Source organism: Gavialis gangeticus, unplaced genomic scaffold (genome assembly GCF_001723915.1).
Source record: "Gavialis gangeticus isolate Ggan-Ray unplaced genomic scaffold, GavGan_comp1, whole genome shotgun sequence".
Classification (NCBI taxonomy): Eukaryota; Metazoa; Chordata; order Crocodylia; family Gavialidae; genus Gavialis; species Gavialis gangeticus.
Genome location: NW_017729004.1, coordinates 49015118 through 49023648, shown reverse-complemented (window position 1 = coordinate 49023648; position 8531 = coordinate 49015118). Strand labels below are relative to the sequence as shown.

Below are 8531 nucleotides of genomic sequence, written 5' to 3'. Positions count from 1 at the left end.
ACAGGCAGGGTGACACCAATCTGGGACTTTTGCTTCATTTTTCATGAGCCAGGATGCTGTTATAACCTATGAAATCTGGGACCCTCCTGGCCAAACTGGGACATATGGTCACTGTAATGGGGTCCTGCCCCAGGCTGCTTCACCTTCAGCCTGTCTTCCCTTAAAATAGAAGGAGCACCAAGCTCCCTGCTGGAGTCACCCTATATATACAAGATAAAGAGTAATCTGACCACGGTCTTTAGACCACTGAAATGCATAAGTATTTTTTATCATAGCTAAAATGTGGAAAAGTTTACAGAATAAATCCTAAAGTACAAGTCTAATAAGATGGCCTTCTTGGAAATTAAGTTTCTCATAAGAACCTGTTCACAAAATATTTCACAGCCCTAAAATTCATTAATAAAATCTAGGCTCAAAAGATTTCAACAAATAATGCACCTACTCACATATACAATCACCTGTACTTTTCCACTAGGACTGTATCATTTATCAAAAGCAAGTAAAGACAATGTCTGCAATTGGAATTTTAATCTTCTTTTCCATTAAATAAGACTGCCCAATACCACCTTCACAGTGCACTCAGATGTTCACATGTGTACATACATACACAGATGCTAACACTGTCCCATCTTCACTGCATTACCATTGCCCTTGCATGATAAGTTTATTTTAAATTTTCTATCCTTTTTTAACCCAGCATCTCAGATCTAGTGTTCCTATCTTTGCCATGTCTTTACCATTTTATCAGACTTTTGCAAACAAGATGTAGAAGGTACCAGAACATCTTGGGGATAATTACTCTTTAACTAATTTAAAGCAGTAATGATGATTCTGGATTTTATGGAGCAAATGTTTTATGTTTTATTAATATGCACTTGTTCTTCCCTTTGATATTTTTCCTGATGTCTAATAGCTTTCCAGGTTTACCATTTGAACTGTTCTTAGGCTGCACACTCCAAAAGAACACATTTATGATAATACTCTAAAGGCCAGATGCTGCCCTTTTGGAGGAAAAAAGTACTTAAGATGAGAAGACTTTAGCAGAACTGTGTATACTACCAATATAGGAGAATGTCTAGCAGATTGTGCCCTTTCACAAGCCCAGATCTCAAAGTTTGAGTTTTGTGTTTTTAATATGAACAAAATTTGGATTATCAGGATATCTAAGCACCGCAGAAACCAAAAAGTAAAGGCTATCTATTATCTTCCTCTGTCCCTCCCTCCCATCACAATTCCTCAGCAGTCAGTGAATTTCTGACTGATCAGTTATAAAATTTGTTCTGTTTTGGGAATGTTGAATCAAAGAAGTGGGTTTGATATGTCAATTTTCAAGTAGGGAATTTTGCAGTAGGACTAGATATTATGTAATCAGATACCATGGTGATGAATATAGTGTAAGAATTTAAATGGAACTATAATTTCTCCTGAAACCAAAAAGAGTCATAATTATTAGCCAACTGCTAAGATTGCTTGCAGATAAGGACCAATGGTGGAGAATGTAGGTAAATAGTTTAAAAGGACCATAAGTGGCACTTTAAACAGATTCTAGCACTTGAAAGCAGATTGGAGCGAGTAAGGTGCAGTCATAGCAGTTAAAGTGAACTGCAGCAGTTAAAGTGAGTGCCAGCATGGGGGCAGGAACTATTAGAAGAGCAAGCGTTGTACTCTGCCCTATCTTGGGAAGCAAGTGGCATGAGGTAGGGAGCAGAGAGTTGTGCAGACCCTGAAACTCTAGAAGCAGTACAAGATAAAATGAGTAAGACAAAGCTGATCTCTGAGATGCCCAAGAAGGCAACACATCTGTGGTGGGAGTTGGAAGTTGAATGGCAATGATATGAGAAAAATGAGGCTGAAGTAGCTGCTTTGAGGTGACAGTTGATGGGAGGGAGCAAAGAAAGTAAAAACAAGGAGCTAAGGTGCCTGTTGGCCATAGAGCAGATAATTGTAGCACCATCGGAAAAGGGGCATAAGCAGGAAGCAATGCGGTGGGCACTCAGAGGAAATGATTATGATTGCCTCTGTGGTGGTGGAGTAGTTCAACCTGTAGAGACAGCTGGCTGCCCAGAGAAGAGAGCAGTTCAGAACCCTCCAGGAGAGGGATGAGGCTTTGCAGCATCTCCAAGACTACTGGCTAGGGAAAAAAAAGGCAGAACTAGCTACTCTAACTGCCCAGATACAAACCTTAGAGATAGCTAGAGACACAGCCAAGCCCCTGTGGTGGACATGCAGAAAGAGAAAGCTGAACTAAGCCAGAGGATCCAAGAACTGGAGGCCAGAACTCAGAATTTCACTGAGAGGTGCCAACAGAGCAAGGTCCAGACAGGAGTAGCCAAATTCCTGAAGGCCCAGCTCTAAGAAATAGAGAACCAGCTGCAAGAAAGTCAGCAGAATCTCTCAGAGAAAGAGCAGCTGGTGGAGGAAAATGTCCACCTGCAGGAGGAGCTCCTGGGCCTGGAAGAGACCATTTAGAACCCCAAGGTCTGCAAAGGGAACTGAATGTGAATAACCAAGCAGAAGATCAAGATCCAGGAGCTCTTAGAAGCTAGTGCAGAGAGCATGCAGCTCCCAGAGAAAGCCCTGACAGAAAACCAGAGTGTGGCTGAGCGAACAAGAGATATACTGAGGCTGCTTTTATTAGAATGCCTAGATTTCAAGTTGGGGGAACTAGAGGCTAGGTGTGAGCAGGAGCTTGAAAAGTTAAGAAAGGAGCAGGTCATACTCACTACCCGGTGCGGGGTCCCTCAGGAGGCAGAAACTGATAGAGTAGGTAGAGGGTCATGATCAAGGAAAGAACCCTGAGAGAGGAAGTCCAGTGAGGAATCAGAGCCAAGGAGGTGGGCTGTAGCTGGAAGGGAGTTGTGAAGGCTGGACATGAGGAAGAAAGGAAGAGTCTCAGAGACAGGGAAAGCAAGAGGTGAAGAGGGAGGACTGTGAGTTGCTATGGGAGCTGGTGGATCTGAGCAGGAGCTGGCATCAGGGAAAGCAGATGGCAGCCCCTCCAGCAACCATGAACCAGTGACAACAATGGTGGTAACACCTGTAGTAGTCATGAGGGAAGATGCAGGTGTTTGGTCCAAGAGGAAGCCAGGCTGGACGACTGGCAACTGGGGAGATACTGTATTTGTGAGGCACCTAAATTTCGAGGTCAGCTGGAAGAGGTTCTGACAAGTGTTCCAGACAGCAGGAGTAGTGAGGTATGTGGCCATCTGGTAAAACCAAGCCGGGAAAAGCCGTGGTATAGGAAAACAACATTTGTCCACCCCAGGGATGCTATGCTTGCAGTGGTGGTTTGATGAGCAAATGGCATGCAGCTGGCCCACATGGGTCAAAACAGACCAAGGGACTACTCTGTATGGAGAATACCACACAATGATACAGCCACTGAGAGGGTGGTGGAACCGTGCGGTAGGATGCTGATGGCTGGAGGCAGTACCAGAAAGGAAAAGGGAGGAGGGACTCAGAATCTGAGGGAACTAGAGTGAGAGAGGAAAGGGATCCTCAGGGGAATCTGGGTCCAGGAGCCATCCAAGCTTGGGCCAAAGCCCAGAAGGGACAAAATCAGGGGAAGGGGGCCCAGAACTAGAAAAGAATAAATTAAATCATGAAAAGCAAACATTCGTGAGGCATGGGTACGGGGAAGACAGAGCCGACAAAATAAGCCCCTAAGGAAAGTAGGGTGTGTGTAACAGGGGGCCTACCGGTGCCGATCTCCATGTGGCTCGCCCACCTGTTCTTGGGCAAACTGCCTGCCTTCTTTCCTGCCATACCTTGGTCTTAATTGATTAATTAATAGATGTCATTAGGCGGGAGGCTACCCATTTTCCGCCCTGCTCCTAGGGGGCGCTATCTGAAGCTCCATTCCTCCCCTACACTGCAGCCCAAGCCTCGCTGATGACATCATGATGTTTTCAAATGTGCCAGTCCCCCCACGATGGGCCCCAGAATCCTGCTGTAGGACCCCACCTGGGTTCCTCTCCTCAGGCAGACACTGCCGCTGTCATACTGAGCCACATATCGCCCTGCCATCAGTTCCCCTGTGGGTGTGGTCCCCTCGCTGGGACCTTCGGCTCACACTAGCCCCGGCCCACCTCCAGGCCAGTCAGGACCCCAGGCCCCTGGCTCTTGGTAGTCCCTCTCGGTGGGCCTCCTTGCCCTTCTGACCCTCCTGGTCCTGGCCCTCACCTGGGCCAGTCAGGGGAAGCTCTGGCAGGCCTTGATGTATGACCCATACTCTTATCCCAGGGTCCCCCTCTCTGGGTCCTCCTCCATGGAGGTGGGGAACTGGGGTTACCTCACACCATGACTGAGGCCTCAGGGTCTCACAGGGGACTCTGACTCCCCCCCGGGCAGCAGGTCGTGGTACTACTACTGGTGTTATATTCGACCCAAACTCTGCCTCCCCACGTTGGAGGACTTACTGGGGTCAGGACTCAGCTCTCTCTCTCTGGCTGAGATCCCTTTCCCTTCACAGGGCTCCACACGCTGCCCCTCTCACACTGGGGGCTCCACACTGCTCATAACACCCCCTTTACTTGGGGTCTCAGGGCTTCCCTCCACAGGTGGGCTCAGGTGGCCATAGCTGTGCCTGGCCTCCACCTCTCCTCCTCAGGGTCTTGTACCCCCACAGGGCTCAGGCAGCCTTGGCCACACCTGGCCTCCAACTCTCCTCCTTGGGGCTAGCACCCCCACAACTACTTCCGGTGTGCGCGACCCACCCTAAGGTAAGCCAGAAGTACAAATGGCCAGCAGTTCTGGGCAAAAGTGTGACAAATTAGGAGGTATTTCAGTAAAAATGTCAATATATTCAGATATAGGAAGACACATTTTAATGTGTCTGCATTCTTTTTGATTGCATAGGTAAGAGGTCTGTTCCACCACTTCGTAATAATTAAAAAACCCAAGAACATCTTCCAAACCACAAAATATAAACCAACAGGTAGATGAGAGACACATTCTAGATCTAACACATACATCCAGTAGCTGCTTTCCTTTAATGGGCTTTACAAAAAGCTTTTGGGCAAACACATTTCTAACTGAGTAATGCTGATTGTACTTCTTTTCAACAAGAAATAATTGAAGGGAATCTACTGATAAATGAAATGAATGGTGCCCTATCAAAGCAAATGGTGATAAATAGAAGCACCTTGGTGTTGCTTACACTCTCACATTAAGGTGAGCTGGTCAGTATAATTTATAATTTTTTTTTCCTTTTACAGGCTGGCCCTTTGTACTAAATCTAATATTACAGTGATAAATTAGGAAGAGGAAGGTTGTCTAATCAGCAAGTAGGCAGCAATACATCAAAAATCCCAAACGAATTTAAACTGCTACCAATCTGATGCCTCTCCATGTTCCTTATTAGAGCAGTAAAAAAATATTTGGTGTCAAGTTGCCATCTGAAATATATAAATGCCTCCATTTTCAGACATGCACATACATAGATACCACAGAAATCAAAGCATCTTTACATGCCAGTGGTAACATAGAACTCAATGAAGTTACTCATATCTATAAATGTTTGCAAGACTGGGGACCTAATCTGTGTTCACAAATACTGTGTGTGCACAGTTGTAACAGCTAGCCATATAAATGCCAATTGTCTGAGTGTGTTAATAAAGATTAATTATATAGCTTGATACAAAGCCCAATGAAGCCATTGACTTGAATACACTTTAGACTAGGTTTTACTCTCCTGATTTTAAAAATATACTTTGTGTTTTAAACAAAGAAATCTTGTTTAAAACCCCCAGGCATAACTTAAAGTAAAAGCAAGAGAGCGTGTAGGACCCACTGTCCAGAGGAATCTGCAATTCACATCAACCATGTAACAGGAACTGACTGAATGTTCTTCCTCAGTAAGAGTCAGTGGTGGAGGGAGCATCACTGCTAAGTGAAGCTGGGCAGGAAATGATTGTCCAGGAAAATAAATGTTTTTCCTGTCCAGCAAAAAAAATGAGATTTTGGAAATACTTTTCATTCAAAATCCAAATGAAAAGTCAACACTGAAAATTTTCATGACCCAAAAATCTAGAAGAGAGTGGCTTGGGTCAATCTAAACATTGTGGCCGTTTTGAAAATAACCATTTAAATGTTGACCCTTTAAAAAACAACAACAACAAAACCCTCTTTAAAATTAACTTAAATGTCAAAACAGCAAGAAAGTATCAAACTGAGATGTTTTTATACTTTTGAATTTTTCCACACCAAATTTCTCAGCTATTGGCAGCCCTTGGCTCCATGCTCTCTTTCAAAAGCCTAGTGAAACTGGTCATTTTAGGGATTTCTAGTATCAAAGAAAAAAAAGCTGAGGGCTAGACAGCAGCTCAGGAGGTCACCTAGGTAGGTCATGTCACTGCTCAAGGCAGAAACATCCCTGAATAAACCACCCAGGAAAAATGTCTGCACCTTCTATACTTAAAAAGTTCCAATGACAGAGTCCACAAACTTGCTGGATAATTGGTTCTACTACTTAACCACCTATACAGGAAGTTATTTTTAGTGTATAACCTACATATCCCTTGTTTCAACTTAAAATTGTTCCTTTTTGGTCCAGCTCTTGTACACGCAGAAATGTTTGTTCACAATCCTCTTTATCTGAACTGTTACCAAATACCTCTCCATCTTCTTTTCTCCTCCCTAAATAATTTCACTTCTTTCCATCTCTCCTTATGTGTTGAGTTTGCTAGATCTCTAAACTTTTTTGTTGCTGTCATCTGAACTATTTCTAATTTGTACATGTCTTCATTGAAATGAAATGCTCAGTACTGCAGTTGAGGCCTCGCTAGTACTGAAAAGATTGGAAAAATTACTTCCAGTGACTTGCATATAACATTCCTGTTATTACATCCAAGTATAATAGTAGACTTTTTAAGGAACAATATTATACTCCTGATTAATATTCAGTTTGTAGTCCACAATGACCAGCAGATCTGTTTCTGAAGTACTGCTGCCTAGTTAGTCATTTCCCATTTTGTATTTAAGTACGTGATTTGTTCAGTCCTAAGTGCAGTACACCTTTGTATTTGTTACACCTAATTTCATCCAATTTACTTGGGACCATTTTTCCATTTGATCAAGTTTATTTTGAATCTTAATCCTATCTTCCAAAGTGTCTGCTACCCAATTTGCTTTGGTGTCCTCTGGAAATTTATCAAGTGTACACTCAGTTCCATTCTCCAAGTTGGGGTGTCAGACTCACAGGCCCTACAAACTGAATGAATCATGCGAGGTCAGCTGCAGGCCAGACACAGAGCTATGTCTCATGGGACTGCTTCTGAGGCCAGAAATTTGGTGGTAGAATTGTTAATTGCCAAGGCTTCTCCCACTGCCAAATTTCCAGCCCTATGGGCCAGATGAGACTGGCCCATGAAGTTTGCACTCCAAATGGTAGCCACAGCAGTTAACGCTGCCACTACTTGTCCAGCTTCTAAACTTCTGGCCCCTTGGAAAGCATCCAAGGCTGAATGATGACTCCATGGGCCACAGATGAAGACCCTGAACACTACCAGATAAAGAACAGACCTCTGGGTGACCTCATTTAATACCTCCTTGCAGTTCAACATTGAGATATTGGGAACAAGTATTTGAGCAGGATTATTCAAACAGTTATGTACTTACCTCATAGTAGTTCATAGGTGATGTGCAGGGGGCGCACAGAGGGGTATATGCCCCCCTGAGATTGGCTGCCACCAAAGCTGCCACTGGATTTTGCAGGCAGTTGCCACCCCCTCCTCACTGCCAATGTGGCCACCAGATCATAGATAGACACAGGACGGACACCAGCCCACCAACTATTAGCACAGATATAATGAAAGGCAATTTGGAGTGGCTGGATGTGTTCAAATCAGCGGGCCTAGATAAACTTTATCCAAGGGTACTGAAGGAATTGGCCGTGTCATAGCAGAGCCACTGGCATGGCTGTTCAAGCACTCATGGTGCTCTGGTCAAGTCCCAGAGGACTGGAAAAAGACCAATGTAGTCCCTATTTTTAGAAGGAGAGGAGGGAGTAACTGGGAAACTATAGGCCAGTTCGTCTCACCTCTATCCTTGGAAAAATTCTGGAAAAAATTATTAAGGATCACATTTGTGGGAGCCCAGAAGGGGAAATAATGCTGAAAGGAGATCAGCACAGATTCATTACAGGTAGATCCTGCCTGACTAACCTTGTTTCTTTTCATGACCAGGTCACAAAATACTTAGATGCAGGAGTTGAGGTAGATGTCATCTACCTAGACTTTAAGAAGGCCTTCAATACAGTATCACATTCTGTTCTTGTAAATAAACTGACAGGCTGTGATGTAGATGATTATACAGTCAGGTGGGTGGCAGATTGGCTTAGGGGTCACACCCAGAGCGTGGTGGTGGATGGGTCAATATTAACCCGGAAACATGTGGACAGTGGAGTCCCGCAAGACTCTGTCCTTGAACCAGTGCTATTCAATGTCTTCATCAGTGACTTGGATGAGGGCATGGAGAGCATTCTGTCCAAGTTCGCAGATGATACCAAATTATGGGGCAAAGTTAACACCCCA

At 44.3% G+C, this 8531-nt stretch overlaps 1 long non-coding RNA gene across 1 annotated transcript in view; it reads left to right on the top strand.

Moving 5' to 3' along the window:
• Nucleotides 1–1487: 1487 nt before the first annotated feature.
• The window catches only part of LOC109291363, a 12870-nt gene continuing 5826 nt past the window's right edge, over nt 1488–8531 (top strand). The window contains exons 1-2 of the long non-coding RNA XR_002095830.1: nt 1488–1498; nt 3059–3064. This is a non-coding gene — a long non-coding RNA (uncharacterized LOC109291363). The remainder of the gene's footprint in view (nt 1499–3058; nt 3065–8531) is intronic.